We start from the raw sequence: 19,749 nt of genomic DNA on the forward strand, positions 1-19,749 counted from the left end.
AAAACCTAACAGAGTAGCTGGTTTGTTAGTTATAGCTATAATGTGACTTTCCGGTTTCACCACATCCCAAAGGTACTTTATTGGATTGAGAGTGGATGACTGTGGTGGTCACTGAAATACAGTGAACTCATATCATATTAAAGGAAATAGTTCAGGGTCTCACATGGCTCAGTAGTAGAGCAGGCAGTAGAGGCTCCAAAATACAGTTGTCCCTGATTCGATTCCCGTCCCCAAGCCATTTACTGCACATTTTCCCCTTCTTTCTCTGCCCTTCGTCCTATGCAACAACTAAAAACTGAAGTTCCACATAAGGCTTTATAAGGAATAATTGGAGGTGCTTTGATTTTTGTGACATGGTGCATTATGCTGATAGAATTAGCCATCAGAAGATAGCCATCTTGGACATGGCAGGCAATGGTATTTTCTCGGTTTGTGTTGAAGGCACTCCACGTCTTTGTTTGTGAAGGACTGAGCTGCTTGGAATTGCTGTTTTCACATCAAATTCTGTTATTCAGCTGTTCCTAATGCATCATGGTCATTGTGTACGAGAGTGGTTCCCAACCCTGGCCTTCAAGGGCACACTGTCCTGCATGTTTTAGATGTTTTCCTCCATTAACATCAATTGAAGTCAGGTGTGCATGCAGGGGTGTGTGCCTTGAGGAACAGGGTTGGAAAAAATGCTGATAATTTATAAAATATTCTTTGCTATTACCTTCCATCCAACTATTTCCTTACTTTTTGAACCTTTCTTTGTCTTTTACTTATGATGAATATTTGAATTGCCACATAAAACTTTAAATAAGTTGTTGGTTTGATACTTTCTAGATGCCTGTCTTAGTTTTCTTATAGCTTTGGTTATTCTTTCAGCCTCCTCACCATCCTCCTCACTTTCTATTGCATTAAAATACACTTGGGTCCATCCTTGCCTTGAAAGTTTGAGTTATTTTAAACTTTTTATTTATAGCTTTAGTAACACAGTAGATATGTGAAAATCTAGGTGGAAAATATTAATCATAGTAATGTCTTAACAGGGCCTGCACATGTTTCCCATTTCACATTTCAATGGTTTGTAAATTTGGTCATGTTGTGCCACATATACATTAATCTAAGTAATATGGAAGCAAATCACACAACTTCTTTTACTCAGCTGCAGTTTATTCAGTCTCATTTCTGCAGTGGATATACAGTCTAATGCAGGAAAATACAGAGTTCCTCTTTTACTGTTCTTTCTTATTCCTCATTCTGAAGATAATCTTAGAAAATAGGCCTCTGTGTGACATTATCTTTATATCCCAGGTAAATAGGGCTAAGTGCTACTCTATAATTACTCATTTGAATTTAAAAGTGGCTCTTATCAAAATAAAAAAGCACAAATAAAACATTTGTTTTCTAGTTTTTAGTGGGTCACAGGTTAATTCCAATAAAACAATTGGTTCTTAAAGAAGGGTTTCCCCAATCTCACTGCCACACTTAGATATGTGGTTAAACATTTCACTCTGACATTGTTACTGCAAGAAAAAAGTAATTTACTTAAGTCTTTTTTTACTTTACCAGAGGTAATATGGAGAGCATTGTAGAAATGGAAAAATTATTACCAAGAATAGAAATAAAATAAAATACTAGATGTTGATGTGGTTTTAAAAATGAGTTCAACGTTTTCTGCCTTCCTCTTGACATAGACACTCAATCTTACTCTTATATGCTCACTCTGAGTATAAAAAAAGTCCCGTTTGTCACTTTGGGGAAATGCAAAGGCGGATGTAATGCATAGCATAGAGAAGCAAACTGAGTTACACTCATATGAAAATGCAGTAAATGACACATATTGTTCAGTGCCTGAAGGCAAGATGGTAAAAAAATTAGCCTGAAAATATTCCAGATGACAAACCATTATTGAGACACTTTTCATGCAGTGATGGGTTTCTCATCCTTTTTCACTCTTCTCCTGTTTTCCAATATTGGAGTCTGTTAAATCGTCCAGCTGACTGTGCAGACTGGCTGCAGATGTGTCATCTGCAGTCACCTCAACTTGTCTGGGAACTGGCAAAAAAACCCCCCCAAAAAACTGTAAACAGTTTTTTTTTCTTTTTAAACTCAGAATAAATCTCTGAATGCAACTAAACATGCCAATGCAAACACATTTATAGTGCCGAAAAGAATCAGACGCAAACAGCATATTTCATCCCATACCCACAACCACAACACTATGCAGAGATTTTTTATTCATCACAGTGGAAAACATCACCGCTGTCTTAACATGCTGAAAGTAGAACAGATGGGCTGTCACCACACAAGTCAGCTAGCTATTTGAAAGAACAAAAATCAATATTTCTAAACTGTGCACATTGTTAACGTACTATCAGCCAATTCCACAGTTTTTCTTAACACTATAAAGCATTTTACTACATTTTGTTGAGGCTCATATCTCTCATCAGGCTAGTTTCCATCCAACAGCAGGAAACTAGGGTAAAAGACCAGGGCACGGAGCCACAGAAAATGCTTTTTCCCCTCAAATTTTATCAGATTGCACACTACAGGCAAAACAAGCCTGATATCAAAGTTACAAGATATTTAGAGACATGGCTTATGATTAGAAACTCCTAAATAATGTAGGATTATTTTATCAATTAAATTTAGGGCTGTATGTCAATGCGAACATTGACATAACTATAAACTTCAAGGAAGAAATGACCACGAATTGCCAAATGCATGGGATCGGAACCCCTGGCAAAGTCATACTTATCTTAAACTCCAGTAATATCCTCCACAGAAAAGTTAAAACGGATTCAAAGGCCCACCTCATTACAGATCATTGAGTCTAAAGGTTGTTATGGAGACTTAGAATAAATCCACTTCATTCAACTAAAGTGTGACTTTACAAAATGTTTCTAAGTTAGATTCTGCTATTGGAATAGAAAATAACTTTATTTTAAGGTTTTTCTGCAAGAAGTACTGCATGTCAGTCCCACTGGTAGATGAAGGAATAAGAATTGCTGTTTGCCAATTCACCTGACAGTGGTCACACATGCAAATTAGACTAAAGTTGATGTCATTTAAAATGCTTTATATTTTAATTATGCATGTACAACAGAGTGACTGCTGTCTTAGATACCTTAAAATGATAATGCACATACTTTGTCAAATAAAAATATTAGTTCAGTCTTTCAAATGTCCTATTCAACCGATTCAATAATCATATCTCCTAAAGTGTAAATGTGTTTGGCTAAATAATGTGAACAGCAGCTGTCATTATCACATTGAGCAGCTGTTTAAATTTCCTCATAGTGCCAGTGTATGACTCACCATGACCACATTGGAAGTAATACAAGCATGTATAAGAAAACGCCAGAGGAAGAAAAAGCTTTTGCTATATGCATAAAATTAAAGGAATAAATAATTTTAGTGGATTATTGCACAAGCGTTCACTAATTCTGCTCAGCTTTCTCATATATCCATCTATTTCAGATGTTCAGGCAGCCCTGGAGGCATGTTGACCTGAAAAAGACAAACCTCCTCCTTCCTTTCATCTTCAGAATCAGTTCCTGCAAACAAATGTGATGGGGCCAATACCATGAGCCCTATTTATGCTGCTCTGCCCTACAATAAGAGCTATGTTCTCAGCAGTGCTTTGCATTAGGGGTTTTTTTTCACAGGTCTTTCCAAAATAGGGTTTGTTGAAGTAATGCACTGGGATTTTGTTGCACGGTGAAAACTATTGAGAATCCAGCAAATATTTGCGAAGGCTGCAATACTCTGTGAACATGTGTGGGTGGATTTTTGACATTGGTGATGTATAGGATCTCATATACTTGCCTGCCTCCGCACAAACATCTGATTCATTCTTTATCCCAGACCTTCTACTTAAACCAAAGCTTGTAAAAATTAGTGCTTTCAAAGTGAATTGAATATGGCCTGCTTCTGTTGAGTTGATGTTAGCTGTATACATTAAAGTGAAAGTGAAGAAAAGAGGCATTTAAACACACACTTCCTTATGTTCTAAAGTGCTACACATTTGAAGTACAACCACGACAATGACTAGTAAAATACTGTTGTGGAAACGGTGAGAACAGTTATGAAGAACAGAGGAGAAAACATTATAAGGACTGTCATATGTTTTTGTATGTACGAGTGTGTGTCAAATAATCTCTCAGGTAATTCTCTGTGTATCAATTAGATTAATTATTCTCTGACACTGAGAACAGACATAATATAATTGACAGATTACAAACATGTTGCCAAAAATGAAAATAACTGAAAAAAACATAATCCTTTTCAAATTAAAATTATTTGTTTGAGACAAAAATGTAATGAAAATGACAGCATTTCCATGTAACATAAACTCACTGCCCATTTTATGAGGTTCACCTTGTTAGTATTGGGTTGCAAATCTTTGTGACATAGACTCAACAAGGTGTCAGAAGCATTTCTTAGATTGTGTTCCATATTGACATGACAACATCACAAAGTTGCAGTAAATTCATGCACATCAATGATGAAAATCTTCTATTCCACCACATCTCTAGGGTTGACATGTGGCTAGATGGGTTGAGATCAGGTGACTGTGGAAGCCACTGGAGTACAGTGAACTCTTTGTCATGTTTGAGAACCAGTTTCTGATGATTTACGCTTTGTCATGATGCATTATTCAGCTGGCTGTAGCCATCACAATGTGGATACACTGTGGGTATGGACATTTTCAGCAATAATACTCAGAAAGGCTTTGGCCTTTTAGTCCTCATTTGGAATTAAGAGGTCCAAAATTGGTCAAGAAAACTATAACAAACTATCACTATCTATCACTACAACAGCAGTCTGAACCAATATAAAAGGTTGGATGAATGCATGCTTTCATGTTGTTTATGCAACATTCTGACTCTAGCATTGAAAACCTTTTGAGTCCAGCATCAAAAAGAAAAGGCTGAAGATCAGGAGGAAAACCAGATGCAAATGTTGGCTCACATCATATGTTGCAGTGTGCAGTAAGAGTCAACAGTCATTGGGGGTGCTGTGGTGGCGCAGGGGCAAAGCATGACCCACATATTGAGGCCATAGTCCTTGTCTCGGTGGTCGCAGGTTCAATTCCCGGCCTGGCGACATTTGCCGCATGTCTTCCCCCTCTCTCATTACCCTGTTTACTGTCAAACTACTTTCAAATAAAGGCAACTAGAGCCAACAAAACCTTATATATATATATATATGAGTCAACAGTCATTTTCTTCTGTTTGTAGCCTCCTGTTGTACACATGGCTTGTGCTGGCACTATTGTTAATACCAACTGATGTCATTTGTTATGTTGACGCAAAACAGCGAGTTCACATCATATCCAGGAGCTGTTCGTAAATTTTAGCAAAATCTCAGGCTTTGTTTATCTCGTGCAAATATCACTTAATCACATAAAAAAAAAAAAAAATGTTAGGGAGTAATTTATTTATTACATGGGGTCACCAGATAATCTTTATTCCATGCTAATAGGACTTTAGCCTGCCATCTTTCCAGTTTTGTCACGGTTCATGTACAAATTAACCAGATCATCATTGTGGACTCTTGCAAAGGTGAGATTAGTCACATCTTCCTTTTGAATTCTACATTTTGTTTTAAAGATGTGCCAGAGTTATGGCAAGTCACTCTAGCACCCAGGAGAGAACCATTTAAGCATTCACTTCCTTCTTTGGAAGAATAAAGAGAAAGTCTTGTGAATTATTTACCACTGTCTCAATATGGTCACATCATCAGCAGACAAAGCAACTTGCTGCAGAAAGATGAGTTTGTCTGGTGAGAAACTCAAATATGAAGTGTAGAGACAAGAGAGGATAAAAAACTGTTGCGAATCAGATAACAAAAAGCAGCCAAGTGCAAATAAGTAACATTTTAGGAATTGCAATATTATCAGCTAATATTTCCGTCAATTTGCCCAGATATGGGACTCTTTACTTCCATGACCTGTTTGGATCTGTCACTTTTTCTTTCATTTGAAAGGTCAAATGCTGACACCATGTTCAATTCCCACAGGGAAGTCATCGTTCCTCCTCTTTATCTCTCAGGTGAGGGATGATACAAGTCTTAGAGTCATATCAGTGTGCCCTCTGTATGCCCTATAACCCCTTCAGCATATCTTTCATGTCTGCTTGGGCCCATCCCTGACCGAGGCCAACACCTTTTTGGCAGAGTGGACATCAAATAAGCGCTGCGCTAGATATGCTAGTGGAAATGTCACCGTGTCTGAGTGATGGGTTGGTTAGGCCATCTCGAAATACCTCTCTCGTGTGAATAAGTGAGTCAGGAGATGAGTGGAATGTGAGGCTCAGGCCAGCATATGGCAGCCACCTGAGACAATTTTTCTCCCTCAGAGAAAAAAAACCAAAAAACAACACAATTTGCACAGAATTTTTCGTTGAGTTCTGACTGAGGTGTTTGTGTGTATAAAACCGTGTGTGTGTGTTACTGTTGTCATCATTCCCAAAATGACTGCAGGACTGTAAATGATGCGCTGGCTCAATTTGAGTGCCACTGTACTGTGGGACGACTCAACTGACAAGACTTCCTGCTTTGCTGCCTGGGTAATGAGTCATTCCAGCCCTGGAGAAAAACAATCTGGTATTTTTAAACTGCATCCTTCAGCTGTTCTTTTCTCCCCGGAGCTTCAGCTTGTAAGCTCTTGGTGGCTTGTAATATGAAAGCCATTTCTACACCTAGTGCTAATGTGCTTTATATGTGTGAATAATATAAATGCATTACAGAGCTTTTAATGGTACTCTCTGGCCATCCATGCTTCACTGATTTATACTTAATGCTCAGTACAAGGCAACAAAATATCCTATATAAATTAGCTCAACCAGTAGTCTGCTGCTTTTCAGGTTATAAAACTGATGTGTTATGAATTGTAAAAAAGAAGAAATTGCTGTTTAGCTTAGTCATTAGAATATATCCCTGCCACTTCTGTCTAGCAACAACACAAGAGTTTCTATAGGAAGAAGTTTGGACTGAAATTACACAGATACCTGCAGGGAAATATTTTATTTCAATGTAACAACAAAAAGACCAAAAGAGCCAAGAAAGTTAGCCATAGCTAAAGCCGTACTAGTACTCTAAGAACTTGAAAGGGTAATGCACACAGATGGACCATCAGATCCATGTCAAAAATACACCTTTTATTTACTATGACATAGCAATGAACACTGGCAACATCTTGTCTGCAGTTGATGCTTCATGGTGTGACACAGATTATTTTAATACCTGTTCTGTAGAACAGAAATGCAAATACTATTTCAATATTAATGTTAGATATTCATATCAGCCCAAATCACTACACTTAATATCTTAAGACATTAGATGCTAATTGTTAAATAAAAAAAATGTTAAGATGAGTTTAAATGGAAACTGAGAAAACAGGTTATTACAATTATTCTCATATCCTTGTCGATGTAAGCTGACACCTTTAACATAGTGCTTGGCATATAGACATACAAAACATTAAGTCTTTTAACTTAATCCGCTTTTCTAAACAACCTCCCATAACTCTTTGTTACATATACAGCAGGAGGTGCTCTTATGTTCTTGTGAAGGATTTGTATTAGCTACTGGCTTTTACACATGCCTCTTCACATTATGCCTAAATGTTTGTGCACTACATAACTCACAGCCCTGATGAAAGACCAAAAAGAGACGCCACTGGATGAAATCCCTCCTGATCCTTTCTCAAACAAAAACCTTTACAGTCTTCTCTCCATCTGTTCAGATTCTGCTTAGAGAGGCTCTCACTTTCTGCCAGATCACCTTAGCAGCCATCACCTAAGGGCAGGGATTTCAATCATTGTGCTGAGCTCGTATCTCTGTCTCCTGCACCACCTCTCCTCTTTACTCCCAACGCGGCCAACTGCCTCTACTATGCTAATTTACGAGTGCACGCCAATGCGAGCACACAAATTTCAGAGCTCTCTGACAGACTCTATTATCAACTGTAAAATAAAAGTTAGCATGATTTGAATCTGCTGCACCAAAGACAATACGTTTGCTCTATTGTGAGGAAAATCTGCTGAAGAAAAGTTCATAAGAGAACAAGACGTGTTTGTAAACATGCTTCTGAGCGAGGAAAATAGCTCAGAGTCATAGAAAACAGACAGCAGAGAGAGCTGCTGAAAGTTCACAGGTATGCAAGTGCATTTCTACAGGGCATCAAAAAATAGCAGCTGTGGAAAGACTCCAGTGCTTAACAATAGATTATGTTTGCATTTCCATTTCTTGCTGTCTGCATCTATGGTAAACCGCCTACGGAAAAGAGGGGTAAACAAGAAAAGTGAAGCTTTGCATCTGCTCTGAACAACAAATTTTCCTCCCACAGATTATCATTAGCCTCACTAGCCACCAATATGAGACAAGAACCTCATGCTGGAACTAATCCAACACATGAAGAAAAATAACAAATCACATCTTGCTTTAATTAGCCTTTTTTTTTTTGTAAAATACCTCACAGAATACCTTTGAGAATCCTCACAGTCTCCACACAGCTGTAAATGAACCTTTAAAATCACGACACTCCACACTTGCACAGCTTCCTCATGAGTATGGACCTTCATTTATGATTAATAGCATTATTGCCTGGGCTGAGATAAGAGCTCAATTAGCTGTGTGGGCAAGGACCTTGACTATCTCCAATGACTAATCCCATGGCTTTTGTTATGATTATCTTGAGCAGAGTTTTAATCTTGATTTTTCAATGGCTGACATTGGCCAAAACACAAGCTGGCCATTAGCACTTAAAAAATGCACTCCTGCTGCAGGAGATATGAATCTGCACTGCATAATAGGAGCGATATAAATGGTAGATTACTCAGCAAACAAGTCTGTGGCACTGGTGTGTTTTGGTTATATCAGTGGCAGTAAATTGCATTAAGTCATCAGAGTAATATGAATCCATCCACCTTGTTAATATTTTGCCAAGAGGTGTCTCCAGAGAAGGAGCCTTCACAGAAACCCCGGCCATCCTGCTGGGCGTGGCTGGAAGTCTGTGTGGGTCCAGGATGCCAACAAATGTAATTTTAATTAAAGCAGGAATGCCCACAGTGAACTGAAAATTTTAAAAATAAATGACATCTTATAAGATATGAGGTATTCTTAAGGATAGCTCCTGAGAATTGGTCAGTTGTGTGTTGGAAAGAGTTCAATTTTAATCTAGAAAGAAAAGTATTATGCAGAACTAATGTGTAAAAGTAGTGTTCAAGATATATATTTTTCAATATATGAAGAGTTCCACACAGTTTGGGAAAGTATATGATTAGAACTAAATATTTCCATTTCAACTCTTTAAATGTTGTCCATTTCCATCCACCCTTGCATCCATCTGTTTGTCTATCCATCCATTCGTTTCCCATTTTTCTTTCTTTTCTTCCTTTCTTCTTTTTCACAGGTTTCAGACTATGGCAGAAATACGTTCTATTGATTTATAGTGAATAGCACAGATTGTTTAAAATTTGTTTTAGATAAATAGCCTTTAGACTAACTGGCACATTTACTAAACTGTATGTGTACTGTATAAATGAAACCTATATTTACAATCATTCCTACAGAAATCTCATGTGTAAATGACAGACCTTTTCAGACTTAACTTCCCAGAGTTCTCAATTTTATACATCAAATCTGAATTTTAAAATGATAAAGATTGTCATGTCTTAGCAGATATTTCATGCTTTATATATAAATTCTGCACAGACAGAGAGAATAAAAGCAGGAAGGGGTCTGGGAATAGAATGGAGGATACAAGGATAAAAGAAGCAGCCCCAGGAAGAAAAGAAGGACAGGAGTAAACTCGGCATACTCTACACAATATTTTCAGTTGTTGTATTGTTGCGTGACACAAAATACAAAAGTTAGATCAACACTGAACTTGAGGTTCTCTTTCCTCCTGACCATCGTGGGGGACTCTGTTGCGCATTCAGGAAAATACTGAAAACAAACCCTATACATCTTAAGACTGTGAACCAGAAAGAATTTAGAAATCTGGATGTTTTTACTGTGAGAAAATTAGATTTTTTTATTTTACATGAAATATGTTTAAGAAATCTATAAGTACATGTATGATAAACATCACTTAAAAAATGTCCTCAGAGGATTACTCTGTCTGCAGAGCAAAATACAGTAACACTTATATTGGTATATAGTCACATGTAGATGCATTAGCAGAAGCGATTTCTGCAGTACAAAGCCCATCCTGTATGATGCTGCACTTTGAATCACTCACCCTCTGCAGGGGGAAGCACAGCACACCATCTGTTCTTCAATCCCTACTAACAAACAACGAACACACCGACACAGCAGACACAGAGACCAGCAGACACAGGCGGTCACTATTCCTACACCAGCAAAGAATTGTGGGAAGTAAGGCGGCTGCCGCATGAAACACGAGTAAGCTAAATATGGGATGAAAGCTCTCATCAGCTGCTGGGATTTGATCAGGAGGTCAGGGATGAGACTGCACAGAGATAAATGATGCAAATTGAGTCAGACACTGCAAAGGAGACACCTGCAAGAAGTGGCACTCTATCTAGAGAGGTTGGAAGAGCTGTAACCCATGGCGTGAGGCAGAACACAAGTGGGAAAGAGAACGATGAAGGATGTAGAAAGAATTTAACAAGGAAACGGCCAAGGGAAGGCTGGTGCATTTAAAGAGTTGATCTGCAAAAACAGACATTACAATATCTGCAAGCAGAGGAAAAGATCTGGAGATGAAATTCATTTTTATTCTAAACCACCAGAAATGTAAACAACCCACCAAACAGAACATTACAAACTCTTAAACACTTTGATCAATTTTTAGGAATAAAACTTATGAAGTCGGCTCATCACATAAAACGTGAGAATTCACACCCTGCAACAAGCATATAGCCTGGTGATGGGTGCAAACAAAACAAAAAGAAGTGTTATGAGCTAAGAAGAGGAAAAAGAAAACACTAAAACACACCATGGAACATGTGAGACAGGTTTAAGCTTGCCCCCTAGTGTTCATTCCTTTTTCCTAACAAGACAATACAGTGCATGCCAGTAATTATGAGAAAGTGAGAACAGGTTATGATAGATAGATAGATAGATAGATAGATAGATAGATAGATAGATAGATAGATGTGAATAAATTTCAAATGTATGTGTACTTTTATTTCAATGGATTATGACTAAATTCAGTTCTATAATAGAGATTTATATTTTGAAAGAGATGAAAAAAGAATACAGTCCACAAACAAGACTTTCTTCAAGTCAGCTTTTAAAATCTTCCATTGTGTACTGCCAGTGTGATTAAATATTGTGTGAAGATTTAACATTGAAGGGCTAAGGTGAGAACAGCAAAACAAACACAGAACGCTTTCACATTCAACTTGTTTTGGACTATGGAAATAACATAAAGTTGTTTAATGACAATGAAAATGAAAAGAGATGGTGCAAAATTAATGTGACTCAATTGCATGAGGGATAAAGTTTAATGGACCAGCAATCTCGTTAAAAAACCCTGAAGTTTAATTGAACAAACACCAGCATTATAAGCACAGTATATCATCCTGTCATCATGAACTTTGACCAGTGAGGGCAGAGAAATATCTGCAGTGCTCTTTCCATTTGTACAGCCGTTTGCAGGTGTTTTAAAAGCTCATAGTTTGTAACAAGTAATTTCTGTCCTTACACTTTACTCTTGGTCATGGAGGGTGCAATGTCACTTCCATTTAATTGCAAGACATTTTGCAATTAAGCTGGACAGTTTAAAATAATGATCACAAATTAAAACTCTTCATTTATTTATATAGACAGAATAAATTGCATGTCTGGAAAAGCTGACTTTTAGAAACATGAACACAGCTATTAGGGTTACAGGATCAAATGTTAACAGGATAAAACACACAGCCTTGAACATGTAAAGTAACAAAAGCCCATCTCCATTCATCAGTTGTTATTATGTAATGGCTACTGTGAAAAAGCCTTTGGATGGATGATAACTGTTTTTTTTTTTATTAATCTTCTTATTTTCAAGGAATCAAGAGTTTCAAAGTCTTAAAAATAGCTTTGGTTATATTGATACATCCAACCAAACATTCTTCCTCCTCACAGGAATGTAGGTCAGCTGATGATCTTCAGTGGGTATTGTATGGTAGAGCACACCCAGGTCAGGTCAGAGAGCCAAGCAGGTACAAACTCACAACCAAAAGCTTTGTAGAATGCATGTTTTTCAATAGTCCAAGTACTCAGAAAGAACCCATACATTCACTGGGAGAGTTTGCAAACTTGATATAGATGGGATTCACTCAAAGGGAGAAGAGATTCAAACACAGAACAGGTCAACAGTGATGCAAGCCCCAAAATATTTTTACATAATCAGTAGTCTTTGAGTTTAATAAAATACCCACACCAAATAGACAATCTTTGAGAATTGCATACTTTGAATAATGCACAGAAGAGCTGACACAACATCCAACCGATGCACAATTTCCTTTAACTAATGTCAACTATGCAAGTTGAGTTCTCTGGTAAAAACTCTTTGACAACTGCTTTTGTTAGTGGAAAAACAAACAATTTGCCACTGTTATTTGCAGTTTTGGTGGTTTTGTGCCTGAAGTTTTTCTGGTACAAAAAAACCCAACCATCTAGCACTGCACATTTCGTTCATAAAGTTCATTTGCACTGGGGACATTTTGTGCTAGCTTTGACAGCCAATGATTTTATTTTCCAAAATCTAATTATAGTGCACTGTATGATAACAGTGTCATGTGACTCCAACACTTAACACCTACCAGCAGGAGGTGGTTCATAAATATTTTCTTTTTATCATAAAGGTAAAAGGTAAAGGTAATTTTATTTATACAGCACATTTTCAGCAACAAGGCAATACAAAGTGCTTACAAGGCAATACCTATGTCATTACATAGGTCATAACTTTTCATATCTCTTAAGAGCTAATAAATGTTAAAAGAACAATAATAAGCATTTTTCTTATGTTTACTAAAATCAAAAGTCTTAAGATATATATGAAAACTAGAATGAAGAAGTGGGGGCTACAAACTGACAAAGGAGCAAAATGATTTGGAGCTAAGATAACATGGAGTCAAAAGTAATTTTGCCTGACACAACAACACTGAGTCAACTAGTGAGTTGGACTGGTGCCTATGTCCAATGGTCATTGGGCGACAGGCGGGGTACACCCTGGACAGGTAAGCAGTTCATTATAGGGCATCACAGAAACACATTGGAAAAAACAACCACGAGTGCATTGACTCATTTAGAGCTAGAGTATCCAAGTGAAATGCTCATATACATGAGGAGAACATGCAAACTACAGACAGAAAGAGCCCAAATCAAGATTCAAACTCAGGACCTTCTTGCTGCAAGGCAACAGTACCAACTGTTGAGTCTTTAACAGTCTTTAAAAAATTGAGTCTTTAATAAAATCATAGAAGCCTGTAGCACTGAAAATTTGACTATGTTGAAGCAAGACATGAAGAACGACTTCATAAGACTAATATATTTACTGTACCTCAGCCCTCTCATGTTTGTCTTTTGTTTTTTTTCTGTTTATTATGATTTATATGGCATAGGCAATCAATAAATGCAACCTCGTGACGTGTTATTTGATCTGTATTGCTTACCTCAACTGGACAAAATGCTCATCTTAGTCGTGGTACTTTTACACAACCATAAAACATATTTGCTTCAAAGTGAAGCTTTCCATTATGCAGCTTTTTACAATGTTGCCTGCTGTGTTTTTCACTAAAGAGCTTGTTCCCTACCAGAGATAACTGGTTGACACAGAGCAGGACAGGAGCGTTATGACCTACAGTGCAGCATAGTCTTGAGACCACAAGGATATTACACAGGCAAGATAAACAACTGCCCATTAGAACTGGATAGACCCATTAAGTTGGGTAACACAAATTTCTCTCTACCAACTGCCTTCTGATGCAGGCGTGAATAAAAATGCAAAACCTTCACCTTATTGGAAAGAGAAACAGGCTCGTGGATTACTAGTTTTTCATGTTTTTTTTTTTTTTCCCTTAAACTGAGGCACAAAGAAGGGATAAGCGAGCCACAGCAGGAAATCCGCTTGAATACTTAAATGTACTATCAGGCGTGTTTGCACTGAAAATACTTCCCTGTTCTATGTGTGTGGTTACACAAGGGACATATTTTTTTTGAGAAGCTTTCACGTTTGATGCTCACTAATAGTGGGCCAGTTGAAATGTTGCAAGCAAAATGAACCCAAAAGTGAAAAGAAAATCAAAATATCACTGGATAATTGTCACCTTTACAAATGTCATTTATCCAAAAGGCTTTTCTGTCAATAAGACTCTCCACTTAGAAATGAACAGTTGGTTTCTGGCATATTCTCAGGACTAATATCCTAGTGGGAGAACTTATCTGATGGGAGCTTACATTTAAATTGACATTTTAAAGATCAGACTTGGGGTCACCATTTGGAGTCTATTCCCTAAAGAAATGTAGATGTTCTTGGGAACATTGCGACTTGACACGCTCCCCCAAACAAAGTCGATAAAATATCTGCTCATCAGGAGATTCTGTCAGTCAGAGAGACAAGATCACCTCAATCATGTGGACTCCAGTTCTGTGGCTCAGAAAAAGTAGGGATCATGGATGGACTGTGCTTTAAATAGACACCAAATGCAAAGAATACAGACCATTTCTCTTACGTCAAGTATTCTTAAGTTGCTCATGAGCTTTTGCACTGATGTCAAGAATAAATTCATACCTGACTTGCATGTTAGTGTAAATTGCATTTACAGTTGAATTCTTCACTGACAAAAGAAACATTATGTGTTTACAGGTACATTTATTTCTGCAGTTGGACCATTTAAGAAGGTTGCATTGCAAGTAATGGAGAAAAAGTCCTTGTGTTTGCACCTGACAAATTAAACTTCAAATAAAAAATCAGGTAAGACCTTTTTTTTTGGACTGTCATTTTTTTTCTTTGTTATCCTACTTTTGGTGAGCATGTTGTTTGGGAAAGAAGGACTGATAAGTGAGGCTTAACTTTAAAGAACATGCTGAACTGATTCAAAGCTGACCACTTACAGTATATGTAGGATTTTGAGTAAAAGAAGTAGAAAAGCTCATTGCATAAATTTACATTCACAAGCTAGTGCTTATTACTAAGCTACATTTTATGAGGAAGATTTATATTTAAAGACTATCCTACTTTATTCCAGGCCATGCAAAGTGAGCAAGAAATGACAGGGGATGAATGACCATAATCTAAAGGACTAAAGACATCAGATTAAAAAGTTAGCTTTCTTCAATTCACAGCAAGTCACTCTTGCTACATTTTTTTTTCCTTTAGCTTTAACTCTGAGTTTTTATGTTGATTAAAATATGAAATTTAACAGTAACAGACTAAATACTGATTGCAACATGAGACTGGACATATTTGATAGCTGTTAGCTGATGGATAATGTCAGTTGTCAAATGCCATATGGTAACAATGATGGCGGCCTGCTGAAATATCCTGAGTACTAGCAAACTGCCCTAAAAGTCACCAAATTTGAAATTTTTTGTAATGTGTTAGTTTCATACTTTCCTCCCTCAATTACCCATAAAGAGACATAACTCACTCATTTATTTATGATTATCTGCTTTTTTTCTTTCTTTTTATAAATTTTCTGTCTTGTTTTCTTTTTGGTTTTTACTTATACAGGATTATTGTCAATTTCTTTTTGACAATAGAAATTTTGTGATTTATCTTAGAGCAAATAATTATCTTAAATAATGAACATTTACCATTTACATCAAGTGCCTTGTAATAGAGGATTTGGTTATGCTCATTTTTAATTGCAGTCTAGATACAGAGGGAAAAAAATTAAAAGCAGCTCAGAGGGAGTGCTGCAAAACAACAAGGCCACCTGTCGTTTTGCACCCGATGCACATTGAATAAAGTAAAACAACACATTCTTTTACGAGTCTCCAAAAGTCTCTAAAAGCTCCACAAAAAGACACTAAATTTGCTGTTCACAGCGATTTTATTAAAAGAGCCAAGCCATCACTGAGGTCTGAATACTAATTATTGCAACAAAGTCGCTAAGTAACTTTGTTGTAAGGTAACGTTGTGGAATACTCTTTAACCTAATTCCATGAGAGATCCTTTCCTCAACTTCATCTGATAATTACAATTTAAATCAGAAGCTGAAAAGGTTTACTTCTCTGCAGATGTGTATCAGTCTGTAAATTATTTTTCCACACATTTCTGACATTTTGAATCCAAACACAAGTGAAAATTCTGCACAATTTAAAAAGTTTTCAAGAAGGTAAATATTTCAGATAGCCAATTTTACTTTAAGCAACAACTGTTCATAACTTTAAGACGGAGATGATATGTGAATATTTTTCATAAAAAAATAAAACTAGTAGACCATTTTTGCCCATTAAGTGCAGCGAGGACATTCAGCTCCTCAGGCTAACTTATGAATAGGGCAGTCAAAGCAGCAGGTGTTATGTTATTGCATCCATTTACTATCCTGGAGCTTCTTTGAATCCCTTTTTTTTTTTTTTTTTTGCTTCTGGGGAATTATGGACCATGTTCAGAAGCATTTTGTTGCTGGTGGGAATGCCGACTTTTTACACATGCCAGCATCTGACATGCTTTCTTTTATGGAGCTGTGTTTTGACATTCTCTGTCCAACCTCCAACCCTGCAGTTCAACACTGCTTTTCGTTTCTTTTCCCCAACGCAAGTCAAGTCAAGTCTTTTTCACATTGCACTTATTTTAAAAATACCTCCTGAATGCTTAGAGGTATACTTTGCAAGTTCAAAAAGCCAATGAATTTTAAAGGGAGCAATTTGTTGACTTCTGGCATATGACAGCCCAAAACAAGTGGGCCAAAGACAAATAAGCTTTTATGATTATATAGTCTAGTTATCTAAGTTATGCTTAAGACTGTTACCCAGATGCATAATACTTTCAGAAAAGCCTATCCTTTAGGTGTTTCATTTTGCCAATATGCTTGATAAAGCAGAATACCTAATGCAAGGAAAAGGAAAATTAGATACTGTTTGTTTTTTTAGACAATCCTATATCTGATTTAATAAAATGAACATGTTTTTAAGACATAATAAATAGGCACAACTGCAGAGTATAACATTATGTATATCAGTGATGTGCGGTGAGGTTCATAGCTGGTGAGGCTGACTTAATCATAATCAGATTTACAAATATAGACCCCCTACATGTTATTGTTTACAAAAGGAAATTTTGCGCATGTGTGCAACGCTGGAGGGCAAAAAGATAATTCTTTTACATGTCATGCATATCCGCGCTGCCGGCGTAGAATAATTCCGTTAACTCAGACAAACTTCTGAGATGTAGATATTATTAATTTCGTGCTGTGCTCCACAGCACAGGGAAAAACTGTTAAAAGTACAAATCAAAACCTCGTCTTTCTCGCTCTCTGTATCAGTTCAGCTACGTGTAGATTAGTTGCCATACCAATTGACAACAACGCCACAAAAAAAACCACTCAAATATTTCCCACACAAAGAGCAGAACATTCAGCCTGTTGCAGTAGTATGGTTTTATGCTTAATGTTTATTTTGCGATTATTAATAAGTGATTGCTGTGGTAAGAGGAGAAAACTATAAATATATCACTGCACTTGACTTTAGTGTATGACTAGCTCGCTGTTACTGTCTCTTACTCTGCAGTTGTGGAGTCACAATTTCTATGCCTCACCTGCCTCCCCTCACCGCACGTCACTGATGTATAGCCACATGGGTCTCCCATAGTCATTTGTTACAAATGATCTCACCCTTTTTCTAAAAGCTGATAGTCAACATCAGTCACATTCATCTGTTTTCATCAACTCCTCTCAGATAGATAACCCATCTGAGCAGCTCTTCCACTAGTCACTCCGGTACAGTACACAGCTAATGGCGTAAATATAATAAAGGCACCAAGTCATTTATCTTAGTACTGTTATTTCTAAGTCAATTAGCCAAATCAATATGCTGGAAAAGTTATTAAACACATTATATCACAGGAAAATTAATTCTGTGCAGTTTGGTCGCCTTTATCAGGTTGACACCAAGGTAAAGCCAGCTGGATGAGAAATAAGGATGATCGATTGACACAACTGAAAGGCGTTAACCTCAGCTTGAAACAGTGGGAAAATTGAGAAGGAGGTACAGAAAGTGAAATCTAAATCTTGAGAAAAGATCACTATGCAAAGTAGCAGGAAAAAAAGATAGACCATAGTGCAGAGAGTGGCATTAGTATGCATGCTTTTATTCCCTTTTTTAAACTGCCTTTCTCAGTTCCCTGGGTTCTCCGCTGCTGTCTGATCTTCAGCGCCATCACCAATCCCGCTAGATCATTTTCCAAGGTCTCTTTTCCCCTGTTTTATCTAAAACATGCCATGTTGGTGACAGCAATGTCGTACGGGGAAGAGGCAGCTGAAATGTTTCTTTGAGAAACTTATGAAACTGTGGTGACACTCCATCCTTTCCTGCTGCATGGCAATGCAGGGGATGTATACCTCACCAAGGGGATGTGTTTGAAAGATAGGATTTGTTTTAAGATACAAAGAGGGGCAAAAAGAAATTTTCAAAAAAAAAAAAACTTTCAAAGAAATGACAGCTTTTTGAAATACATAAACATGCACAGAGTGGCAGAGAGAAGGAGGATTTTTGTCTTGCAGTCATACTGTATGTTTTGCAGTTTGGTGTAGTTGATCCAGAATAAACTATTTCATATTCCCTACAGACTTAAACTAAAACAAGTATGGAACAAGTATGAAAAAGTATAGAAAAAGTAGAAAGAATTTTAAATTTAACCAGAGGAAATAAAAAAAGGTATTTGGAAAAGAGTCAACAAAGTGTAGGTGTTACATCCCCCTGAGGAAAATTTGTTGAAACGATGATTATCCCTGTTGTCTGAACAAAGTGCAGTAGTTGAAAGGTGAACAGCTGCCCACATGATCATTTAGGCACACTGTGATGTAGATTGTGGGGGGAAAAAAATGTTATAGCTAAAAATGTTCCAAATTTTCTTTGACTTGTGTTGAATTTTAAAAAATCATAATTATTTTCCTCCACATAAATGAAGTGGGTGTTCTGCAGTGGGAGAGACCTTTACAGATTTCCCAGGCATTCTGAACTTGTTCTTTTGTACTGTATGAAATGCCCTTGCCAGGATGAAGAGAAAAACAATTTTTGTGTTCTTGCAGACTACATATTGACTTTTAGATGGAAAACATCCAAATAAGATTCATAGTTCTAAACACTTTGAGGAGATTATTTACTTTAATTCATTTAACCACACCAGGACATTCCTTGAGATAAAATGACTAAGAGGCATACTAATATGCTTTTCTTTTATCTTTTGTCAATGTGTTATTTATTTTGCTGCAATGTCAGAGACAAGTACTACATGTAGGCTAGGCGATGAGACTTGTAGTGGCTTTTAATTGCCAAAAGATTCTTTTTTTTTCTTACTGTGGTGTTGACAAAACCATGTGATAACAGCAATGAAACAGACTTCATTTTGATATCATGATGTTTTATTATTGGAAGTTCTTGTGCCACGAATGACGATTCATCTATTACAACCTGATTTTTTTTGTTTAAACCTAAGAGTTGTTTTGGCTTATTATCATAGAACCCAAGAAATGCTAGAATGGAGCAGTGGAAAATATGACCTGAATTATTTCAGTTTAATTATTTGTGCACACTCCTTTTTTTTATTATTATTTTTAGTTCTTTGTGTTTTGGGTTTAT

At 36.9% G+C, this 19,749-nt stretch overlaps 1 protein-coding gene and 1 long non-coding RNA gene across 2 annotated transcripts in view; one reads left to right on the forward strand and one right to left on the reverse strand.

Moving 5' to 3' along the window:
• LOC116730033 (uncharacterized) overlaps positions 1 to 19,749 on the forward strand; it is a 72,326-nt gene that overhangs the window by 21,949 nt on the left and 30,628 nt on the right. Inside the window, exon 4 of the long non-coding RNA XR_004341241.1 lies at positions 14,813 to 14,920. This is a non-coding gene — a long non-coding RNA (uncharacterized LOC116730033). The remainder of the gene's footprint in view (positions 1 to 14,812; positions 14,921 to 19,749) is intronic.
• The window catches only part of rtn4r (reticulon 4 receptor), a 53,851-nt gene that overhangs the window by 16,095 nt on the left and 18,007 nt on the right, over positions 1 to 19,749 (reverse strand). The window lies entirely within an intron of this gene.

This window comes from Xiphophorus hellerii, chromosome 12 (genome assembly GCF_003331165.1).
Source record: "Xiphophorus hellerii strain 12219 chromosome 12, Xiphophorus_hellerii-4.1, whole genome shotgun sequence".
Classification (NCBI taxonomy): domain Eukaryota; kingdom Metazoa; phylum Chordata; class Actinopteri; order Cyprinodontiformes; family Poeciliidae; genus Xiphophorus; species Xiphophorus hellerii.